Here is a 24,738-nt window from a genome sequence, read left to right on the forward strand (position 1 = left end):
GTGAAGGAAATTATGCAGGTCAAATGGACAACACAAAAAGCCAACAATCAATATACGTACATAAATATAAAATGTCTGTGCTGTCTAACTTCAAGGATGTTCTATCACACAGGAGTAAGTGCTAGGATTTATAATGTGTGAATATTGGTGTGATGTGAACGTGTGCTATTATAGCCTTTGTGAGCACATATTTATAAACATGTGGTTCTGTGACGTCAGCTCTCTCTCTGTGTGTGTGTGTGTGTGTGTGTGTGTGTGTGTAGCAGTATGGGGTTGAGTGAATCTCTCTTTTCACCATCACCATTACTGCATGAAAGACCTGTCACTCTGCATTAGCTCTCTTCAGCTCCTCTTTTTCCGTGTGTGTGTGTACGATAGAGAGGGTGATGAAGAGGGTGATGAAGAGAGAGGAAGGGAGGAAGGGAATGGGTAAAGCCATTTTAAAGCCATATAAGGTCATCATTCAGTCAGTCCTCTGGTAGCCTGGTTCACACACAAATACAAACACACTGAAATAGAATAGTGGCTGTGTACCGGAACCACTGGCTATATGTCAACCTACAAACCAGCCGTTGTTGAATCATGCCTCAGAAGATGACAGTATTTCCAGCAGCAGTGTGTATTTGAGTCAAGGAGATGATGACATAATTCTTATTAGGCGTGGAAAACAGGGCATTTTTCCTTCTGTGGTCTCGAGTCACCATCTTACCAAAAATTCTCTACCGTTACCGTTTTATCCCCTCCCCTCTACACAATTATGCGTGGCATCTCTCTCTCTCTCTCTCTGCTGAACTGTGCTACCGCAATGCTCCCAACCCTGCATTTCTTTAGACAGCGGTGGAAATGGCCATCATATTCTGTTGTATGAAAATAAAAATAAACAATCCCGATGAATCTCCATCCTGCCGACCTTCAACAAAATATCGACATCAATAACACTCTTAATAACTTGGTCATGGCTAGCATGCTATTTAGGCGTGCACGCAACTGACGCACGTACACACACGCTCCAGTAACCACATGTAGAAAAATGATGATTGCCAAAAAAACGGTGGTTTTAGCATCTGTGTTGCCCCAAACAAAAGAGCCCTGTTGTAGCCTACATGCACAACAGCAAATGAATAGCCAGCTTATTCTGATTTTCGAGTAGCCAAGATTATCCGTTCACATCACTGGAGAGTTTGGTCGGATGCGACAAGTTGCTTACGTCGTATGGCTCGGTGTGAGAGATAGATAGAGGAACGGACGGGCAGACAGAGCGAACTAGCACTCGTGTAACTGGAGGGGAGGGGGAGACGCATTCTCACCGAGTACACACACGCATTGGCTACATCTACTGTAGACAAATTCCTGTTTCACTGATGTGTCTGTGTATCCGCTGTATATCTGTTAAAACCATTTCATCATATGGCTGAGTTATGTTTAGTAGAGAAATGACATACAGTTTCTTACACGGTATTTTTTTCAAGTAATTTTGTCTTAATACCCCCCTGTTTGTTATTTCGAGGCCGTTATTTGTCGTCCACCCCCTCTCTCTTTTTCTCTCCATCTCCTTTTCCTCTCTTTGGGAGTGTGACGGTCTTCGAATAAGCTTCTGAAATAATAAGCCGGCAGGTAAGACTTGTCTATAAGATTATTTACATTCGGGGCTGGTAATATAGGTTATAATATTGGTCATTGTTTAAGTGCTTGTATTTGGTTTAACCAAAAACCAATCAATCGATGGCTATTTGCAAGCTACATTCTCCTGCCAATTCGTTTCACTCTGCTCGCAACCCACTAATCGTCTGTGTGTGTCAGTTTAAAACAGTAACAGACCATGAATGTAGGCAATTAAAAGTCAAATTAATGTGCCTCTGTTCTGCAAATTACAATACAAGAGCAGAAATGATGCTTCGAATGCAACTACATATCCCTATAATATCGCGTTTGGGTGCGGGCGACAGCGCATCCATATAAATCCGTTTATACAGGTGTTTAATATGCGTGTATGAGAATGTCCTGCACATTTTCAGTGTGTTTGAGGTAATAGTGTGTGAATGTGTCTTTGATCCTCAGTCAAACGAGTTCTCACGCACTATGCCGGTCGGTCGGTCGGTCGCGTAACACTAGGCGTCCATTTTCCACGGTGGAGGCAGTGCAGTCAGTGTGATGTATATACTGTATTAATGAATGCACTGCGGTCCGCATCGCTGTATTTCAGTCTCTCCATGCTCTCCGCCGCGGCTCTGTCTGTCGTGCTGTATCGAACATGTGTCTGTGTGGCATTGCTTTCATATCATCCATCGTTCATACTGTCTATCTCTGCCTGAATGCTCAAGCGCGCCAATAACTATGGAAGCCTATCATATTAGTTTCATGCTGTAGCCTAAATGCACCGCATGATCTTATGGGCATGTCATTTGTGACCATCTTGTTTTGAGGCCTCTGCCTCATCTCCCCAAATGACCACCACACATGCCTTTTTTCTCTTAGATCCATACATAAATATTTATCCCACACATAGGTTGTTCAATCCTTAATTCTCCATAGGATTATGAAATCTGAGGTGGAATGGTGTGCCCCAGTGGTATTTCACATTAGTGGGTTTGAGTGACCAGAGTGCAGAACAGCATCTTTGGTATGTCATGTAGCTCATAAGTATTTGTATTTTTTCTCTATAAATGGCCATTTGCTCAGTTGTCACCAACATAGGCCTCTCTCTCTCTCTCTCATATATGCAGTTCTGCTAGTCATCCATTCCATCCTTAGAATTAACAGGCATTCAATGCCAAGCAATGTTCGACTACATTTGGACTGGGAACCCTATACCATTTGAAATGTCGGATTACTTGACGATTATATCACGCCATCTCTCGGAATTCACCATCTTTCCCAGTAACCTATTTCTACACCTGCCACTGTGGAAAATAATGTTATTCCACTATGTTGGCTGGAGTGGGAAGAATCATGGGGGATTTTGGAGCTGAACTGTAAGGCCATTCTGTCCATTGTATTGCTATGGTTCTTTCTGCAGCTCTGTTTTCTCCTGACCCCACAGCATCCCCCTCAGACATGCCCTCTGTATTGGTTGTTGTTCTGTGATGTGTGTGACTGTCCAGAGGGCCCTGGCTCTTCCATGCATGTAGCCATCACTGCAGCTGCAGCACTGTCAGGAACCATGCCATTGCATCGTCTGACCTCTTGATGTAATAACGTAGTCCAAGTTGTTGGGCTGTTCACAATCCACTGCAATATAGAGCTTTATATGGTGGTCATAATTTATAGCATAATTACTTTCTCCTGATTCATTTCCCCCAGAATATTAGGACTGAGGTCTGTTCCAAACACCCTTTCTTAAAGCAGCCCTGTAAGATAGAACAGGGGTTCCTAAAATGTTTCACTCTGGGCCCCCCTTCCAGCATTGGGGAACATTGTGTGTTATAAATAGCTTGCTAAGTTATGCTATGACTGACACGACAAGAGGAACTGATGATGCACTACCCAATTTTGAAATTGTACCTTTCCAGTCTTGTAGTCTTGTAGACCGCGAGCTAGCTGGATAGACTTGTAGACAGTGAGCTAGCTGGATAGACTTGTAGACAGTGAGCTAGCTGGATAAACTTGTAGACAGTGAGCTAGCTGGATAAACTTGTAGACAGTGAGCTAGCTGGATAGACTTGTAGACAGTGAGCTAGCTGGATAGACTTGTAGACAGTGAGCTAGCTGGATAGACTTGTAGACAGTGAGCTAGCTGGATAGACTTGTAGACAGTGAGCTAGCTGGATAAACTTGTAGACAGTGAGCTAGCTGGATAGACTTGTAGACAGTGAGCTACCTGGATAGACTTGTAGACAGTGAGCTACCTGGATAGACTTGTAGACAGTGAGCTACCTGGATAGACTTGTAGACAGTGAGCTACCTGGATAGACTTGTAGACAGTGAGCTAGCTGGATAGACTTGTAGACAGTGAGCTACCTGGATAGACTTGTAGACAGTGAGCTAGCTGGATAGACTTGTAGACAGTGAGCTAGCTGGATAGACTTGTAGACAGTGAGCTACCTGGATAGACTTGTAGACAGTGAGCTAGCTGGATAGACTTGTAGACAGTGAGCTAGCTGGATAGACTTGTAGACAGTGAGCTAGCTGGATAGACTTGTAGACAGTGAGCTACCTGGATAGACTTGTAGACAGTGAGCTAGCTGGATAGACTTGTAGACAGTGAGCTAGCTGGATAGACTTGTAGACAGTGAGCTAGCTGGATAAACTTGTAGACAGTGAGCTAGCTGGATAGACTTGTAGACAGTGAGCTACCTGGATAGACTTGTAGACAGTGAGCTACCTGGATAGACTTGTAGACAGTGAGCTACCTGGATAGACTTGTAGACAGTGAGCTACCTGGATAGACTTGTAGACAGTGAGCTAGCTGGATAGACTTGTAGACCGTGAGCTAGCTGGATAGACTTGTAGACAGTGAGCTACCTGGATAGACTTGTAGACAGTGAGCTAGCTGGATAGACTTGTAGACCGTGAGCTAGCTGGATAGACTTGTAGACCGTGAGCTAGCTGGATAGACTTGTAGACAGTGAGCTAGCTGTATAGACTTGTAGACAGTGAGCTACCTGGATAGACTTGTAGACCGTGAGCTAGCTGTATAGACTTGTAGACAGTGAGCTACCTGTATAGACTTGTAGACAGTGAGCTAGCTGGATAGACTTGTAGACAGTGAGCTAGCTGGATAGACTTGTAGACAGTGAGCTAGCTGGATAGACTTGTAGACAGTGAGCTAGCTGGATAGACTTGTAGACAGTGAGCAAGCTGGATAGACTTGTAGACAGTGAGCTAGCTGTATAGACTTGTAGACAGTGAGCTACCTGGATAGACTTGTAGACAGTGAGCTAGCTGGATAGACTTGTAGACAGTGAGCTAGCTGGATAGACTTGTAGACAGTGAGCTACCTGGATAGACTTGTAGACAGTGAGCTAGCTGGACAGACTTGTAGACAGTGAGCTAGCTGGATAGACTTGTAGACAGTGAGCTACCTGGATAAACTTGTAGACAGTGAGCTACCTGGATAGACTTGTAGACAGTGAGCTAGCTGGACAGACTTGTAGACAGTGAGCTAGCTGGATAGACTTGTAGACAGTGAGCTAGCTGGATAGACTTGTAGACCGTGAGCTAGCTGGATAGACTTGTAGACAGTGAGCTACCTGGATAAACTTGTAGACAGTGAGCTACCTGGATAGACTTGTAGACAGTGAGCTAGCTGGACAGACTTGTAGACAGTGAGCTAGCTGGATAGACTTGTAGACAGTGAGCTAGCTGGATAGACTTGTAGACCGTGAGCTGCTGGATAGACTTGTAGACTGAGCTACCTGATAAACTTGTAGACAGTGAGCTAGCTGGATAGACTTGTAGACAGTGAGCTACCTGGATAAACTTGTAGACAGTGAGCTAGCTGGATAGACTTGTAGACAGTGAGCTACCTGGATAAACTTGTAGACAGTGAGCTAGCTGGATAGACTTGTAGACAGTGAGCTACCTGGATAAACTTGTAGACAGTGAGCTATGGACAGACTTGTAGACAGTGAGCTAGCTGGATTGTAGACTTGTGGATAGACTTGTAGACAGTGAGCTACCTGGATAGACTTGTAGACAGTGAGCTAGCTGGACAGACTTGTAGACAGTGAGCTAGCTGGATAGACTTGTAGACAGTGAGCTAGCTGGATAGACTTGTAGACCGTGAGCTAGCTGGATAGACTTGTAGACCGTGAGCTAGCTGGATAGACTTGTAGACAGTGAGCTAGCTGGATAGACTTGTAGACAGTGAGCTAGCTGGATAGACTTGTAGACCGTGAGCTAGCTGGATAGACTTGTAGACAGTGAGCTACCTGGATAAACTTGTAGACAGTGAGCTAGCTGGATAAACTTGGATAGACAGTGAGCTAGCTGGATAGACTTGTAGACAGTGAGCTAGCTGGATAGACTTGTAGACAGTGAGCTAGCTGGATAAACTTGTAGACAGTGAGCTAGCTGGATAGACTTGTAGACAGTGAGCTAGCTGGATAGACTTGTAGACAGTGAGCTAGCTGGATAGACTTGTAGACAGTGAGCTAGCTGGATAGACTTGTAGACAGTGAGCTAGCTGGATAGACTTGTAGACAGTGAGCTAGCTGGATAGACTTGTAGACAGTGAGCTAGCTGGATAGACTTGTAGACAGTGAGCTAGCTGGATAGACTTGTAGACAGTGAGCTAGCTGGATAGACTTGTAGACAGTGAGCTAGCTGGATAGACTTGTAGACCGTGAGCTAGCTGGATAGACTTGTAGACAGTGAGCTAGCTGGATAGACTTGTAGACTGTGAGCTAGCTGGATAAACTTGTAGACAGTGAGCTAGCTGGATAGACTTGTAGACAGTGAGCTAGCTGGATAGACTTGTAGACAGTGAGCTAGCTGGATAGACTTGTAGACAGTGAGCTACCTGGATAGACTTGTAGACAGTGAGCTACCTGGATAGACTTGTAGACAGTGAGCTAGCTGGATAGACTTGTAGACAGTGAGCTAGCTGGATAGACTTGTAGACAGTGAGCTAGCTGGATAGACTTGTAGACAGTGAGCTAGCTGGATAGACTTGTAGACAGTGAGCTAGCTGGATAGACTTGTAGACAGTGAGCTAGCTGGATAGACTTGTAGACCGTGAGCTAGCTGGATAGACTTGTAGACAGTGAGCTACCTGGATAGACTTGTAGACTGTGAGCTAGCTGGATAGACTTGTAGACAGTGAGCTAGCTGGATAGACTTGTAGACAGTGAGCTAGCTGGATAGACTTGTAGACAGTGAGCTAGCTGGATAGACTTGTAGACAGTGAGCTAGCTGGATAGACTTGTAGACAGTGAGCTAGCTGGATAGACTTGTAGACAGTGAGCTACCTGGATAGACTTGTAGACAGTGAGCTAGCTGGACAGACTTGTAGACCGTGAGCTAGCTGGATAGACTTGTAGCACATTTTGAAACCCACCAAACTGCTTCTCCATTGTGTGTTGATCAGTGTTCTATGCAGAAAGGTAAAATCCATGCTACTACTCTGGTGTATTGGTGAGACCCAGTAAGATAAGGAGCCATTTTAACTCAACCCATTGACTCTGTGATTTAACAGTGAGTGTTTGGCCTGCTACAGTTTGTCTATAGTACTAATCAACAAGTTGAAGCCGGCAGGGGCGCAACTTTCACTGGGGACGGGGGGTTAGCCCCCCCCACCCCACAATCTGAAATTGCATTTTAGTCCTCCCCAGTTTTATCATTGGAATGTGATAGAAAATGAGGCAATGGTGAGCTTTAGGACCATGCGGTCAGGTAGGCTGTTTGGAGTGTTTATCCAATTGGATACATTTTTGTTATATTAAAAAAAACATTATGTCCCCCCACTACTAAAACCAAAGCTGCGCCCCTGCAATGAGGTGTGGTGTAGATCTGCAGGTCTCCCATAGATAATCAATAATAGATATGCAGTACCCCCATAGATATTACATTTACATTGAACAGATAGTACACTTTGATCAGTTTGAGATTTAATGTCATAATCTGTTTGAGGACACTGTTTCCAGGTTGCTCTGATTGAGGTGCTGGGTCATTCCATTTAGGAAATGTGGCTCCAATTGGTTTCTCTTGGTAATCTTGGTTTTGGGCAGGTTTGAATATACTTTTTTGTTCAAAATTACAAATGGCTTTACATTGAAAGGGGGGAACTCACTTCATCCAATGTCAATGTGGAACACCCACTACCCAATGAGGAACACTGGCCTAGGGGTAAAAGTGATATCAGCCAATTTATGGGTGACCTAGAACAGTTGGACAGAATATCTGAAACTTTTTTGAACATTTCTTCTTTCTTTTCCCCTTTCCATCTCTTTTCTTGTCATTTCACTATACTGTAATTCCAGTCCCAGGAAGGAATGATTTCTTCTCCCCCGTCTCCCTTTCTCTCACTCCTTCTGTTTCTCTCTTCAGTGAAACGCAGTAGTTGAGTTCTGCAATGATCATCATTTCTGTCATGCAGCAATTGTTCAGAGGATCAATGCTTTTGTAGCAGGGCTGCCTTTTATGACTATGGTTTTGGGCTCCCATTCTTCTATCCAGCCTCTCCATACCCAGCCTCTCCTTACCCAGTCTCTCCTTACCCAGTCTCTCCTTACCCAGTCTCTCCTTACCCAGACTCTCTTTAACCAGCCTCTCCTTACCCAGCCTCTCCTTACCCAGCCTCTCCTTAACCAGCCTCTCTATATCCAGCCTCTCCTTACCCAGTCTCTCCTTATCCAGCCTCTCCTTAACCAGCCTCTCCTTACCCAGACTCTCCTTAACCAGTCTCTCCTTAACCAGTCTCTTCTTACCCAGCCTCTCCTTACCCAGCCTCTCCTTACCCAGTCTCTCCTTACCCAGTCTCTCCATACCCAGCCTCTCCTTAACCAGTCTCTCCTTACCCAGCCTCTCCTTACCAAGTCTCTCCTTAACCAGCCTCTCCTTACCCAGTCTCTCCTTACCCAGCCTCTCCTTACCAAGTCTATCCTTACCCAGTCTCTCCATACCCAGTCTCTCCTTACCAAGTCTCCCCTTAACCAGTCTCTCCTTAACCAGCCTCTCCTTACCCAGTCTGTCCATACCCAGCCTCTCCTTACCCAGCCTCTCCTTACCCAGCCTCTCCTTACCCAGCCTCTCCTTAACCAGCCTCTCCTTACCCAGACTCTCGTTAACCAGCCTCTCCTTACCCAGTCTCTCCTTACCCAGGCTCTTCTTAACCAGTCTCTCCTCACCCAGCCTCTCCTTACCCAGCCTTTCCTTACCCAGTCTCTCCTTACCCAGACTCTCTTTAACCAGCCTCTCCTTACCCAGCCTCTCCTTACCCAGCCTCTCCTTAACCAGCCTCTCTTTATCCAGCCTCTCCTTACCCAGCCTCTCCTTATCCAGCCTCTCCTTAACCAGTCTCTCCTTATCCAGCCTCTCCTTACCCAGCCTCTCCTTAACCAGCCTCTCCTTACCCAGCCTCTCCTTAACCAGTCTCTTCTTACCCAGTCTCTTCTTACCCAGTCTCTCCTTACCCAGCCTCTCCTTACCCAGTCTCTCCTTACCCAGTCTCTCCATACCCAGCCTCTCCTTACCCAGCCTCTCCTTACCCAGCCTCTCCTTACCCAGCCTCTCCTTAACCAGCCTCTCTTTATCCAGCCTCTCTTTATCCAGCCTCTCCTTACCCAGTCTCTCCTTATCCAGCCTCTCCTTAACCAGTCTCTCCTTACCCAGCCTCTCCTTACCCAGCCTCTCCTTACCCAGCCTCTCCTTAACCAGCCTCTCCTTACCCAGCCTCTCCTTAACCAGTCTCTTCTTACCCAGTCTCTCCTTACCCAGTCTCTCCTTACCCAGTCTCTCCTTACCCAGTCTCTCCTTACCCAGCCTCTCCTTAACCAGCCTCTCTTACCCAGTCTCTCCATACCCAGCCTCTCCTTACCAAGTCTCTCCAACCAGTCTCTCCTTAACCAGCCTCTCCTTACCCAGTCTCTCCGTTCTCCTTAACCAGTCTCTCCTTACCCAGCCTCTCCTTACCAAGTCTCTCCTTAACCAGCCTCTCCTTACCCAGTCTCTCCTTACCCAGCCTCTCCTTACCAAGTCTATCCTTAACCAGCCTCTCCATACCCAGTCTCTCCTTACCCAGCCTCTCCTTACCAAGTCTATCCTTACCCAGTCTCTCCATACCCAGTCTCTCCTTACCCAGTCTCCCCTTAACCAGTCTGTCCATACCCAGCCTCTCCTTACCCAGCCTCTCCTTACCCAGTCTCTCCTTAACCAGCCTCTCCTTACCCAGTCTCTCCTTAACCAGCCTGTCCTTAACCAGCCTCTCCTTAACCAGCCTCTCCTTACTCCTTACCCAGTCTCTCCTTACCCAGCCTCTCCTTACCCAGCCTCTCCTTACCCAGCCTCTCCTTACCCAGCCTCTCCTTAACCAGCCTCTCCTTACCCAGCCTCTCCTTACCCAGTCTCTCCTTACCCAGGCTCTTCTTAACCAGTCTCTCCTCACCCAGCCTCTCCTTACCCAGCCTCTCCTTACCCAGCCTCTCCTTAACCAGCCTCTCCTTACCCAGACTCTTTAACCAGCCTCTCCTTACCCAGCCTCTCCTTACCCAGCCTCTTCTTAACCAGTCTCTCCTCAGCCTCTCCTTACCCAGCCTCTCCTTACCCAGTCTCTCCTTACCCAGACTCTCTTTAACCAGCCTCTCCTTACCCAGCCTCTCCTTACCCAGCCTCTCCTTAACCAGCCTCTCTTTATCCAGCCTCTCCTTATCCAGCCTCTCCTTATCCAGCCTCTCCTTAACCAGTCTCTCCTTATCCAGCCTCTCATACCCAGCCTCTCCTTAACCAGCCTCTCCTTACCCAGCCTCTCCTTAACCAGTCTCTCCTTACCCAGGCTCTTCTTACCCAGTCTCTCCTTACCCAGCCTCTCCTTACCCAGTCTCTCCTTACCCAGTCTCTCCATACCCAGCCTCTCCTTAACCAGCCTCTCCTTACCCAGCCTCTCCTTAACCAGCCTCTCCTTAACCAGCCTCTCTTTATCCAGCCTCTCTTTATCAGCCTCTCCTTACCCAGTCTCTCCTTATCCAGCCTCTCCTTAACCAGTCTCTCCTTACCCAGTCTCTCCTTACCCAGCCTCTCCTTACCCAGCCTCTCCTTACCCAGCCTCTCCTTAACCAGCCTCTCCTTAACCAGTCTCTTCTTACCCAGTCTCTCCTTAACCAGTCTCTCTAACCAGTCTCTCCTTACCCAGTCTCTCCTTACCCAGCCTCTCCTTACCCAGTCTCTCCTTACCCAGTCTCTCCTTACCCAGCCTCTCCTTAACCAGCCTCTCCTTACCCAGTCTCTCCATACCCAGCCTCTCCTTACCAAGTCTCTCCTTAACCAGTCTCTCCTTAACCAGCCTCTCCTTACCCAGTCTCTCCGTACCCAGCCTCTCCTTACCAAGTCTCTCCATACCCAGTCTCTCCATACCCAGTCTCTCCATACCCAGTCTCTCCATACCCAGCCTCTCCTTACCCAGTCTGTCCATACCCAGCCTCTCCTTACTCAGCCTCTCCTTACCCAGTCTCTCCTTAACCAGCCTGTCCTTAACCAGCCTCTCCTTACTCCTTACCAAGTCTCTCCTTACCCAGCCTCTCCTTACCCAGCCTCTCCTTACCCAGCCTCTCCTTACCCAGCCTCTCCTTAACCAGCCTCTCCTTACCCAGCCTCTCCTTACCCAGTCTCTCCTTACCCAGGCTCTTCTTAACCAGTCTCTCCTCACCCAGCCTCTCCTTACCCAGTCTCCAGACTCTCCTTACCCAGACTCTCTTTAACCAGCCTCTCCTTACCCAGCCTCTCCTTAACCAGCCTCTCCTTAACCAGCCTCTCTTTATCCAGCCTCTCCTTACCCAGTCTCTCCTTATCCAGCCTCTCCTTAACCAGTCTCTCCTTATCCAGCCTCTCCTTAACCAGCCTCTCCTTACCCATCCTCTCCTTAACCAGCCTCTCCTTAACCAGCCTCTCCTTACCCAGCCTCTCCTTAACCAGTCTCTTCTTATCCAGTCTCTCCTTACCCAGTCTCTCCTTATCCAGCCTCTCCTTACCCAGTCTCCAGTCTCTCCTCACCCAGCCTCTCCTTACCCAGTCTCCAGTCTCTCCTTACCCAGACTCTCTTTAACCAGCCTCTCCTTACCCAGCCTCTCCTTACCCAGCCTCTCCTTAACCAGTCTCTCTTTATCCAGCCTCTCCTTACCCAGTCTCTCCTTATCCAGCCTCTCCTTAACCAGTCTCTCCTTATCCAGCCTCTCCTTAACCAGCCTCTCCTTACCCAGCCTCTCCTTAACCAGCCTCTCCTTACCCAGCCTCTCCTTAACCAGTCTCTTCTTATCCAGTCTCTCCTTACCCAGCCTCTCCTTACCCAGTCTCTCCTTACCCAGTCTCTCCATACCCAGGCTCTCCATACCCAGGCTCTCCTTACCCAGCTCTGCGAGCACTCCTTACCCAGCCTCTCCTTACCCAGCCTCTTCTTACCCAGCCTCTCCTTAACCAGCCTCTCCTTACCCAGACTCTCTTTAACCAGCCTCTCCTTACCCAGTCTCTCCTTACCCAGGCTCTTCTTACCCAGTCTCTCCACACCCAGCCTCTCCTTACCCAGTCTCCAGACTCTCCTTACCCAGCCTCTCCTTACCCAGCCTCTCCTTACCCAGCCTCTCCTTACCCAGCCTCTCCTTATCCAGCCTCTCCTTACCCAGTCTCTCCTTATCCAGCCTCTCCTTAACCAGTCTCTCCTTATCCAGCCTCTCCTTAACCAGTCTCTCCTTATCCAGCCTCTCCTTACCCAGCCTCTCCTTACCCAGCCTCTCCTTAACCAGCCTCTCCTTACCCAGCCTCTCCTTAACCAGCCTCTCCTTAACCAGCCTCTCCTTACCCAGCCTCTCCTTAACCAGCCTCTCCTTACCCAGCCTGTCCTTAACCCGTTCTTCTTAAGAAGAAGACCCCGTCCAGTCTCCCCCAGTCACCCCCAGTCACCCCCAGTCTCTCCCCAGTCTCTCTCTTACTCTCTCCAGTCTCTCTCCAGTCTTTCCCAAGTCTCTCTCCAGTCTCTCCCAAGTCTCTCTCCAGTCCTTACCCCAGTCTCTCTTCAGTCTCCCGCCAGTCTCTCCCCAGTGTCTCTCCCAAGTCTCTCCCCAGTCTTTCTCCAGTCTCTCTCTCCAGTCTCTCTCTCCAGTCTCTCCCAAGTCTCTCCCCAGTCTCTCCCCAGTCTCTCCCCCAGTCTCTCTTCAGTCTCTCTTCAGTCTCTCCCAAGTCTTTATCCAGTCTCTCTCCCAGTCTCTATTCAGTCTCTCCCAAGTCTTTATCCAGTCTCTATTCAGTCTCTATTCAGTCTCTCTTCAGTCTCTCTCCAGTCTCTCTCCAGTCTCTCCCCAGTCTCTCTCTTACTCTCTCTCCAGTCTCCCCCAGTCTCCCCCCAGTCTCTCTCTTACTCTCTCTCCAGTCTCTTCCAAGTCTTTCTTCCAGTCTCTCCCCAGTCTCTATTCAGTCTCTCTTCAGTCTCTCTCCAGTCTCTCCCCAGTCTCTCTCTTACTCTCTCTCCAGTCTCTCCCAAGTCTCTCCCAAGTCTCCCACCAGCCTCCCCCAGTCTCTCCCCAGTCTCTCCCAAGTCTCTCTCCAGTCTTTCTCCAGTCTCTCTTCAATCTCTCTCCAGTCTCCCACCAGTCTCCCCCAGTCACCCCCAGTCTCTCCCCAGTCTCTCTCTTACTCTCTCCAGTCTCTCTCCAGTCTCTCCCAAGTCTCTCTCCAGTCTCTCTTCAGTCTCCTCCCAGTCTCTCGCTTACTCTCTCTCCAGTCTCCCCACAGTCTCTCCCAAGTCTCTCTCCAGTCTCTCCCAAGTCTCCCCCCGGTCTCTCCCCAGTCTCTCCCCATTCTATCCCCAGTCTCTCTCCAGTCTCTCCTCATCTCTTTCTAGTGTCTCTTCAGTCTTGCGTCCCCAGTCTCTCATCACTTTCCAGTCTCTCCTCCCAGTCTCTCCTCCCGTCTCTCCTCCAGTCTCTCCTCCAGTCTCTCCATCAGTCTCTCCCCAGTGTCTTTCCCCAATCTCTTCCCAATCTCTCTCCAGTTTCTTGCCAGTCTCTCCCCAGTGTCTCTCCAGTCTCTCCCCAATCTATCTGCAGTCTCTCACCAGTCAAATGTGTCTCACATTGTCTACTGATTGAGAGAGGATCAAGTCTTTCTATCAGCGCAGCCAATGTCTTCTTATAGTGCGAGTACATCATGCCTGCTCCACTTCCTCAATGCTAGCTGTAGCCTGTCCTGAGGAAACACTGTTTATAGTGCGAGCACATCATGCCTGCTCCACTTCCTCAATGCTAGCTGTAGCCTGTCCTGAGGAAACACTGTTTATAGTACGAGCACATCATGCCTGCTCCACTTCCTCAATGCTAGCTGTAGCCTGTCCTGAGGAAACACTGCTTATAGTGCGAGCACATCATGCCTGCTCCACTTCCTCAATGCTAGCTGTAGCCTGTCCTGAGGAAACACTGCTTATAGTGCGAGCACATCATGCCTGCTCCACTTCCTCATTGCTAGCTGTAGCCTGTCCTGAGGAAACACTGCTTATAGTGCGAGCACATCATGTCTGCTCCACTTCCTCAATGCTAGCTGTAGCCTGTCCTGAGGAAACACTGCTTATAGTGCGAGCACATCATGCCTGCTCCACTTCCTCAATGCTAGCTGTAGCCTGTCCTGAGGAAACACTGCTTATAGTGCGAGCACATCATGCCTGCTCCATTTCCTCAATGCTAGCTGTAGCCTGTCCTGAGGAAACACTGTTTATAGTGCGAGCACATCATGCCTGCTCCACTTCCTCAATGCTAGCTGTAGCCTGTCCTGAGGAAACACTGTTTATAGTGCGAGCACATCATGCCTGCTCCACTTCCTCAATGCTAGCTGTAGCCTGTCCTGAGGAAACACTGCTTATAGTGCGAGCACATCATGCCTGCTCCACTTCCTCATTGCTAGCTGTAGCCTGTCCTGAGGAAACACTGCTTATAGTGCGAGCACATCATGCCTGCTCCACTTCCTCATTGCTAGCTGTAGCCTGTCCTGAGGAAACACTGCTTATAGTGCGAGTACATCATGCCTGCTCCACTTCCTCAATGCTAGCTGTAGCCTGTCCTGAGGAAACACTGCTTATAGTGCGAGCACATCATGCCTGCTCCACTTCCTCAATGCTAGCTGTAGCCTGTCCTGAGGAAACACTGCTTATAGTGCGAGCACATCATGCCTGCTCCACTTCCTCAATGCTAGCTGTAGCCTGTCCTGAGGAAACACTGCTTTCACTGGGAGTCTGGGCTGCATCACCACTTATTATGCTGCACAGAAGTTAACACACTTGAATAATGCAACACGGCATGTAGAAATGTTTCAACTGTTAATTACTGTTCGCATGACAATGTCCATTACAGGCTAGAACACTTTACAATGCAAGAAGATGCCGTTAGCTTCCAGCTTTGTAGGCTAACTTTTCATTGCTAGCTTACAAGTGAAGCTAACACCAATTCACTACCATAGTACTTTTTTGCAAACCATTGAGCAAAATATTGCTGATTTCAAAGCTGATTGTCACCAAAAACTTGATTAACTTTCGCCTCACATTTCTACTCATCTTTGCTCCAGCCTCGAACTGACTGTGTCTGTGAATGACGTCATGGGTCTAAAAGAGACAGCAGGAAATGTTATAAAATAAGTCCCAAATGGAAGAGAAACATGTTGTTTTTCATCTGTAGCCAAAACAAGCTCAAAAACTCAATGCATGCACACACACCTATTGAATATGCATTCACCTGTATTGTGAATAGGCTTAGGCTACATGTTGATTTACCCAGTTTATCAATGGAGATATACCCTTCAAATACATTATTACAATTATGCTGTTATGTAGGCTAGTTAGATTGGTAAAAAACTAAGTCAAATTGATTGTATGTTTGTATAATTTATTCATGAATGCATACCTTAATAAATTAAAAGAAATAAATGTAATGATATTGTAATGAAGTCAAAAGATCTGTCTGGATCAAGTGCCAATCTGCTAATACACCTTATATTTTTTTGCAGTGGTATTGTTTTGGTATCGTTTTGGTATTGAGAATCGTGATGCTATTGAGTGATAGTATTGAGTATCGTGATGGTATTGAGTGATGGCATTGAGAATCGTGATGTTATTGAGTATCGGGATGGTATTGAGTGATGGTATTGAGTATCGTGATGGTATTGAGAATCGTGATGGTATTGAGTATCGTGATGGTATTGAGTATCGTGATGGTATTGAGAATCATGATGGTATTGAGTATCGTGATGGTATTGAGTATCGTGGTGGTATTGAGTGATGGTATTGAGTATCGTGATGGCATTGAGAATCGTGATGGTATTGAGTATCGTGATGGTATTGAGTATCGTGATGGTATTGAGAATCATGATGGTATTGTGTATCGTGATGGTATTGAGTATCGTGGTGGTATTGAGTGATGGCATTGAGTATCGGGATGGTATTGAGTGATGGTGATGGTATTGAGTATGGTGATGGTATTGAGTATTGTGATGGTATTGAGTATCGTGATGGTATTGAGTGATGGTATTGAGTATGGTGATGGTATTCAGTATGGTGATGGTATTGAGTATTGTGATGGTATTGTGAGTATCATGATGGTATTGAGTATCGGTATCAGAGTAAAAATTCTGGTATCGTGACAACACTAATACACATCTATTTTGACAAAACGGACAAATGTAACTAAGGCTGGGAATGTCAATACCATCAAAATAGCAAGGGAAATGATCACAAGTCAGTCATAACGTGGTTAATATGCTAGCATATCTATTTAGGTAGGAAGCTAAAAACACAGAGCCTAACTTTAGCTAGCTAGCTAGTTAGTTGCTAGGAGGAATGTCATGTCATTGACAGAATGGGTGAGTGACTGACTTTTTCTCCTCGTATCATTTTTCGGTGGCTACACAGCTAGAGATGCACGTGTCATTTGGTTAGCTAGCAAGAAATGTGAATCGCTTTGCTAGCTAGCTAGGTATGCTGAATGACTGTTATCCAGTTAGCAAATTCACTCTGGCTAGCTATCTAGTGTGCCAGAGTGAAGAATAACAGATGAATTTACGAACATGCAAGACCCCCTGAATATGACTGGTGTCAATAAAAAAAAAGTAATAGTTAGTCATCAATACTCTGGATAACATCTAAACAGCCTAACCAGCTCTGCTAGAGTGAGTAAAATGGTCAGTGAGGTGTTCTCTCATTTGTGTCTGGAAGTAGCTAGCCAACTTTAGCCAGTTAGTTGGGTGCTTGGTTGGGACAGGCAGGCATTGGCAGGCAAGCTGCAGAAAGATGAGCAGACTACAATTCTTCATCGTTTATTAGTGTAATTTTGACGGCCAATGAGCTGAAAAAGTTTTAGAGGACTTATCTAATGTTCCTTTGTTAGATTATAGCTCACCTTGCTTTGGCTAGCATTAGTTGTTGATCTTGTAGTTATTGATGTGCATATAGGCAAAGATAGCCGACCTTTCTATGGTTGTTTGATCAATATAACTGTAGAGGTCCCAAATGTAAGAGGACTCCCGTGGTATTTAGACACATATTTGCAGATATCCATTCAAGTGTATTCTGTGGTTTTTGCAGAATGCGAGCTAATGATCTAAAGTCGCGCTGTTGCAACTGCCTGTAACATGCTGACCAGACCGCTCGCACACGTGCATCCACCATCGCACGCATGTTGATCTTGTCCAACCGCACCAAACGCGATCAGGAAACGCAGGTTGAAATATCAAAACGAACTCTGAACCAACTACAGTGGGGCAAAAAAGTATTTAAGCAGCCACCAATTGTGCAAGTTCTCCCACTTAAAAAGATGAGAGAGGCCTGTAATTTTCATCATAGGTACACTTCAACTATGACAGACAAAATGAGGAAAAAAAATCCAGAAAATCACATGGTAGGATTTTTTATGAATTTATTTGCAAATTATGGTGGAAAATAAGTATTTCCGCTTTCCCACTCTATATTGCTATAGAATTTTCACTAATGCCTTAGTATACGTAATTCCCAAAAATTCTACGAATTTATGCAAATTATCATATCCAAGTGCTCGCTTCTCAGAAAATGTTATTAAAAAGTGTCATATTCTTCCTGGGGGTGTATATTAACAGATGTTTTACAAATGCTTCTAAAATGCTGTCAGTTCCACTTTAATCAAGGGCTACATGTACCTATACTATAGAGCCTTAATGGAGGGATACATGTACCTGTACAATCGTGGCCAAAGGTTTTGAGAATGACACAAATATTAATTTTCACAAAGTCTGCTGCCTCAGTTTGTATGATGGCAATTTGCATATACTCCAGAATGTTATAAAGAGTGATCAGATGAATTGCAAAGTCCCTCTTTGCCATGCAAATGAACTGAATCCCCCAGAAATATTTCCACTGCATTTCAGCCCTGCCACAAAAGGACTAGCTAACATCATTTCAGTGATTCTCTCATTAACACAGGTGTGAGTGTTGATGAGGACAAGGCTGGAGATCACTATGTCATGCTGATTGAGTTTGAATAACAGACTGGGAGCTTCAAAAGGAGGGTGGTAATTGGAATCATTGTTCTTCCTCTGTCAACCATGGTAACCTGCAAGGAAACACGTGCCGTCATCATTGCTTTGCACAAAAAGGGCTTCACAGGCAAGGATATTGCTGCCAGTAAGATTGCACCTAAATCAACCATTTATCGGATCATCAACAACTTCAAGGAGAGCGGTTCAATTTTTGTTAAGAAAGCTTCAGGGCGCCCAAGAAAGTCCAGCAAGCGCTAGGACCGTCTCCTAAAGTTGATTCAGCTGCGGGATTGGGGCACCACCAGTACAGAGCTTGCTCAGGAATGGCAGCAGGCAGGTGTGAGTGCATCTGCACGCACAGTGAGGCAAAGACTTTTGGAGGATGGCCTGGTGTCAAGAAGGGCAGCAAAGAAGCCACTTCTCTCCAGGAAAAACACAAGGGACAGACTGATATTCTGCAAAAGGTACAAGGATTGGACTGCTGAGGACTGGGGTAAAGTCATTTTCTCTGATGAATCCCCTTTACGATTGTTTGGGGCATCTGGAAAAAAAGCTTGTCTGGAGAAGACAATGTGAGCGCTACCATCAGTCCTGTGTCATGCCAACAGTAAAGCATCCTGAGACCATTCATGTGTGGGGTTGCTTCTCAACCAAGGGAGTGGGCTCACTCACAATTTTGCCTAAGAACACAGCCAAGAATAAAGAATGGTACCAACACATCCTCCGAGAGCAACTTCTCCCAACCCTCCAGGAACAGTTTGGTGACGAACAATGCCTTTTCCAGCATGATGGAGCACCTTGCCATAAGGCAAAAGTGATAATTAAATGTCTTGGGGTCCATGGCAGGGAAACTCCCCAGACCTTAATCCCATTGAGAACCTGTGGTCAATCCTCAAGAGGCGGGTGGACAAACAAAACCCCAGAAATTCCAAACTCCATGCATTGATTATGCAAAAATGAGTTTTTCATTCCATTCCCGCTCTGGTCTCAGATCCACAATGAACATCTACCTCAGAGCTCCAATGGAAGACTTCACACACTGCAGTGTAAATACATACATCACCTGTGTTTTCCTGTCATGGAAATGAACTAGCTGGTGTATTCCATGATGTGGTGGTGCTGTATATCAGTGTGATGAATCAGCCCTATGGTATCAGAGACATAAAGCCACTGCCTGTGTAGAGTCACTGAGTGTATAGAGCAGAGATAAAAGACTTCACAGAGCCGCCTCCTCCTTCTGACTGTCATGCTCAGTGATCACTAGTCACACAACATGGGCCCCCTGCCTGTGTGTGCATGCGTGCGTGGGTCCATGACAATGTAGTTGGCTAAAGAACTTTCCATTGATCTACTGTGAAGTGATGGAGTGTTAATGGTTTAGATGTTTAGATTATGTTTATATTGACTGTTCATTATGCTCGTGTGTGTGTGTGTGTGCGTGTGTGTGTGTGTGTGTGTGTGTGTGTGTGTGTGTGTGTGTGTGTGTGTGTGTGTGTGTGTGCGTGTGTGTGTGTGTGTTTCTGTGTGTGTGTGTGAGTGTTTGTGGTGTGTGTGTGTGTGTGTGTGTGTGTGTGTGTGGTGTGTGTGTGTGCTGTGTGTGTGTGTGTGTGTGTGTGTGTGTGTGTGTGTGTGTGTGTGCGTGTGTGTGTGTGTGTGTGTGCGTGCGTGCGTGCGTGCGTGCGTGCGTGCGTGCGTGCGAGCGAGCGTTTCTGTGTGCATGCCCACATTGCTGCTGTTTGTGTTGTCTCTGTATCATCCAATGAGACTCCTCATAAGCATATTACAGTGTAAAAGTGCTGATGAGTGGTCATATAAGACTCAGTTTTACAGTGTAAAAGTGCTGATCAGTGGTCATATAAAATAGAAGGGAAAGGAAATAGAAGGGAAAGGAAGTCCAAGCGCTCAATTCAATCAAACATGAACTGCAGAGGAACACCTTTCTCATGTTTTTCCTGTGGCCAAATAGAATGGCAGAATAGTTTGGGGTACTGTAGGAATACCAGGAAGACTGCCTCACATTGACATGCTTCCTCGAATAAGACACATGCCTCTGCAGACAGTTGTTCCGAAACTAATGTGATAATATACATTGCGTGTTAGTGAGTCCAGGGAACGTCAGTTCATCCACATGTTACACCCAAACCAGACCGGCCACATTGCGTGCCCAAGCGTTGCAAAAATACATGGATGTCATTTCATCTACACTGCTCTCACGCGACAGCGGGTCGTTGGCATAGCCAGGTGCTAAAATAGAACTTGGTTTTATTTGAGATGCTTGATGTGTTGTAAGTCCCACCTCTCCCATTTAATCATTGGTTTTCAGTAGCATACAAACCCACCTTTGTATTTGTAAGATGAATGAGGAGAGATTAATCATAGATACAGTAACTAACTAAAAACAGTTTCACCTTTTATCTGTGGATTAACACTAGAAGCCCTGAGAGCATCATTTTGAGGTCATATGAATTTAACATTTTAATTACTCAGACATTTTCAAAGTTACTTGTAACTTTTCCTAAATAAGTCACACTACCTTTGTTAGAATTTCCATAGCTAAGCAGTTTTAGGAGGACAGGTCCCTCCTAACCTTCCTTCACCCGACAGTTGGCTGCCATCTGACAATGGCCAATGGAAACTACTGTACACCTAAACTAGATCCAAACTCATTCCACACATAGGCCTATAATAATAGATGTAGCCTAAAAACAAGTTTAAATTGACAATAGTCTGATGGGTGACAATATTATCAATTGCCTTGTGAATGGAGAGACTGCAGTGCAGTATGGGTAATTGACAAAGGGAACAGTGCTCACCAGAAAGCAACTTTAAAAGAAAAACTCATCCTTCCTGCAGGTACGACATTTTGATTTCATAACCAATTGGAAAGAGCAGGTTAGAATGTTTCTAAAACACATACTGTACATTTGCCAAACAACTCTTAAAATTAAGGCAAGGGCTTTATTTCAAAATGTTGAATATTATATCCGCTATTCCATGCGATCTATAATTGAGCACTTGCAGCAGCATAGCCATAGCCTACTAAGCACAGACTAGTAACATAACACAAGTTCAAATATGCTGTTCTGTTCATTTGAAATACAATACCTTTTTGTAACTTTCTTAAGACCTGCCTTAATGAAATAATAATGCATTTCTTTGTGATGGTGTAAAACACTTGAATAGTTTTTACAGCCTACAGTAACATTAACGAATGAAAAACATTTGTTACCGAAGACCTTCATAAACATAACCAAAGGATTATTTTTGCAATAGCATATATGAAATGTATTTATTTGGCTGAATGCATTGGCTCAGAAGGGGATTGCTTAATGTTAATAGTCAGAGTAGAGAAACACAACATTTTGTACGACTCTGGGTCCAAATTCTACAAAGATCCAGCAAAAAAAACAAAAAACATATTTCAGGTAAAATAACAACCCAACGTTCATCTTCCAAGACATTTAGTTAGCAACATCTGCAGGCCTTGCTTTAGAGGTTCCAGGATTCCCTTAACTACAGATCTAGCATCAGACCACTCTACTCCCAGTCCTAACCTTCTCCATAGGGAGGTGAAACCATCTGACCCTGTATCAATGGTTAGGGGAAATGTTGGGTTCCTGGGGGTTCCTGAAATCTCTGTTGATCAATGTGGGATATTTCTGGTGTTTGAATCACTTTCAGCAGTGTCTTTCTGGCAGGGTTTGCACAACATTTCTCAATTATCAAAATGTTCAATGCATGTCCTTTATCGGCCAAATGAAAATGTGTTCCTATGTAGCATCTGTAGATTAGAGAGGCACAGTCCAAGGGGGGCAGTGCTGTTCAACCAAACCTGTATTCCAGTATTTCGGTGATAAGACAGAGATATAGCATTACTCTTCCAGGTGCTGTTTGATTGATGTGCTCTGTGACTAAATGTTTTCCACTGGGTGACACAAAAATGAATCTCAACTGGTTATATTATTTGTCTTTGTCTCTGAACATTTTACTCTTTGCATATGTGAGTGAGTCCATGCGAGCAACCTTGTGAGTGTGTGTTTTTTGTGTGTGTGTCTGTCCGTGTGGAGCCTTGCTCAAGGTGACAGCTGTGTAGACCCAGGAGTGAGGACCGTGCTCAGGTGTTCCAGCTCAGCCTCCTCCTCCTGCCAGACTCTCATCTGCAGCCTGATCTTACACACAACCCTCCCTGCTCATAATGACTGTGATGCTTTCAGTTGGTCTGTGTGTTGGATGTTGATAATGTTGTTGTAGTCGTATGAGCCAGGCTTCTAAGCTTCCTGTTTCTGTTCTCAGAGACTTGGCTGGTGAATGAGACTAATGTCACAGAGAAGCTACAGACAGACACAGAACATCTGTTAGTTTGTCTTCTATTCTCTGTTATGTTCTGATGTATTTTAGTCTATTGCTTCTATTGTGTTGTCATTTGAGTCCTGTAGATTCCACAAAGTATCGCTCATGAGGAATCTATTTTCATTGCCTATCTATATTTGTATGGTGTAGGTGTATGGTGTTGCAAAATAGAGGGATAGCCTTTCTTCTTCAAGATCCCTTTTACCCTGTACAAATGTCCCACTTGCCTCCACCAAAGTACCCCCAGACCATCACATTGGGGGTGCTTTGACAGATGTCCTCCAGCATCTTTAAATTTTTTCTGCATCTCACCAATGTCCATCTTTGTGATCCGAACACCTCAAACGTATATTTGTCTGTTCATAACATTTTTTTCCAATCTTCCTCTGTCCAGTGTCTGTGTTCTTTTGCCCATCTTAATCTTTTCTTTTTATTGGCCAGTCTGAGATATGGCTTTTTCTTTGCAACTCTGCAACTCTGCCTAGAAGGCCAGCATCCCGGAGTCGCCTCTTCACTGTTGACGTTGAGACTGGTGTTTTGCGGGTACTATTTAATGAAGCTGCCAGTTGAGGGCTTGTGAAGTGTCTGTTTCTCAAACTAGACACTCTAATGTACATGTCCTCCTGCTCAGTTGTGCACCGGAGCCTCCCACTCCTCTTTCTATTCTGGTTAGAGACAGTTTGCGCTGTTCTGTGAAGGGAGTAGTACACAGCGTTGTACGAGATCTTCAGTTTCTTGGAAATTTCTCGCATGGAATAGTCTTCATTTCTCCGAACAAGAATAGACTGACGAGTTTCAGAAGAAAGGTCTTTGTTTCTGGCCATTTTGAGCCTGTAATCGAACCCACAAATGCTGATGCTCCAGATACTCAACTAGTCTAAAGAAGGCCAGTTTTATTGCATTCTTTAAACAGAACAACAGTTTTCAGCTGTGCTAACATAATTGCAAAAGGGTTTTCTAATGATCAATTAGCCTTTTAAAATTATGAACTTGGATTAGCTAACACAACGTGCCATTGGAACACAGGAGTGATGGTTGCTGATAATGGGCCTCTGTACACCTATGTAGATATTCCATAAGAAATCAGCCGTTTACAGCTACATTAGTCATTTACAACATTAACAATGTCTACACTGTATTTTTGACCAATTTGATGTTATTTTAATGGACAAAAAAATGTGTTTTTCTTTCAAAAACAAGGACATTTCTAAGTGACCCCAAACGTTTGAACGGTAGGGTATGTCTTTGCCTTCTCCCTCTAAGTATGGTTTAAGCTAGTCTAGCTAGCAACAATGGCACATAAGCAATAAAACACTGTCAGAAATCTTAAAACAAATGATGCTGTCACATCGCTGTTCAGTGATGACTAATTAATCTAATGACCATAATACATGTCTTAATGTATTTGAGGATGTGTGCTGACTCTCTCTTGGTAGAATAGTGCTATTGAATTATGTATTCAAATACATAATTCTTAAAAACTGAACATGTGTAATTCAGAAGTTTCAGATAGAACCTTATGGTTGAACCCAGATTGACATTTCAGAGCCACAAGGTTCTATCTGCGATTGCACCCCCCTAAAAAACTGATTTACAAATGTCTCACGATTTTGATACTCTGCACTTCGGGTACCTTTTAAGATGAGGACCCTAATGGGTTATAAAGAAGAATTCACTACAAAACTGTTCTGAGATCTGCGATGTGAAAACTTTGATGCTCAATATCTCAGAATTACAGTATGCTTTGTGCAGACAGAGCCTTGTAGTCCCACGGTCATGAATTGACTCTGAACTCTGTTAATCTCTAACTGTGGTGTGTAGGCTTTAGGCTGGGCACCTTACTGGACAGAATGTTCCCTAGCGTGTTCACTCTCCAGTCACGTACAGATGTAGGACCTTCATTTGAGACAGTTTGCTACAGCAGAAACATAATCCTACAGCATCAGGAAATGTGAATTATTATGTGGATTATAATTAATGGACATTTTTGTAGGGGTTGATACATTTTTCGTAAGGGAAAATCAAGTCTGATATTTCAGAGACCAAAGAAGACAAAGAAGACAAACAACAAAGAACTTGTTCTCAACTGGCCTACCTGGTGAAATAAAGAAAACGACCAACTTCAGAAGCCTTTTTAAACCTTAAATACACGTTTTATATGTCCTTCATAGCAGGAAAGTTTTCCTGCACCAGGGTGATCAAATTAAGATCCTACTTCTGTAGACCTTCTGCACTTCACGTGTGTGAGGAAAGTTATCA

General features: G+C 45.3%; 1 pseudogene; it reads left to right on the top strand.

Annotated features, from left to right (window-relative positions):
- Window positions 1-1,279: 1,279 nt before the first annotated feature.
- The window catches only part of LOC112237260, a 65,616-nt pseudogene continuing 42,157 nt past the window's right edge, over window positions 1,280-24,738 (top strand).

This window comes from Oncorhynchus tshawytscha, linkage group LG03 (assembly GCF_018296145.1).
Source record: "Oncorhynchus tshawytscha isolate Ot180627B linkage group LG03, Otsh_v2.0, whole genome shotgun sequence".
Lineage (NCBI taxonomy): Eukaryota > Metazoa > Chordata > Actinopteri > Salmoniformes > Salmonidae > Oncorhynchus > Oncorhynchus tshawytscha.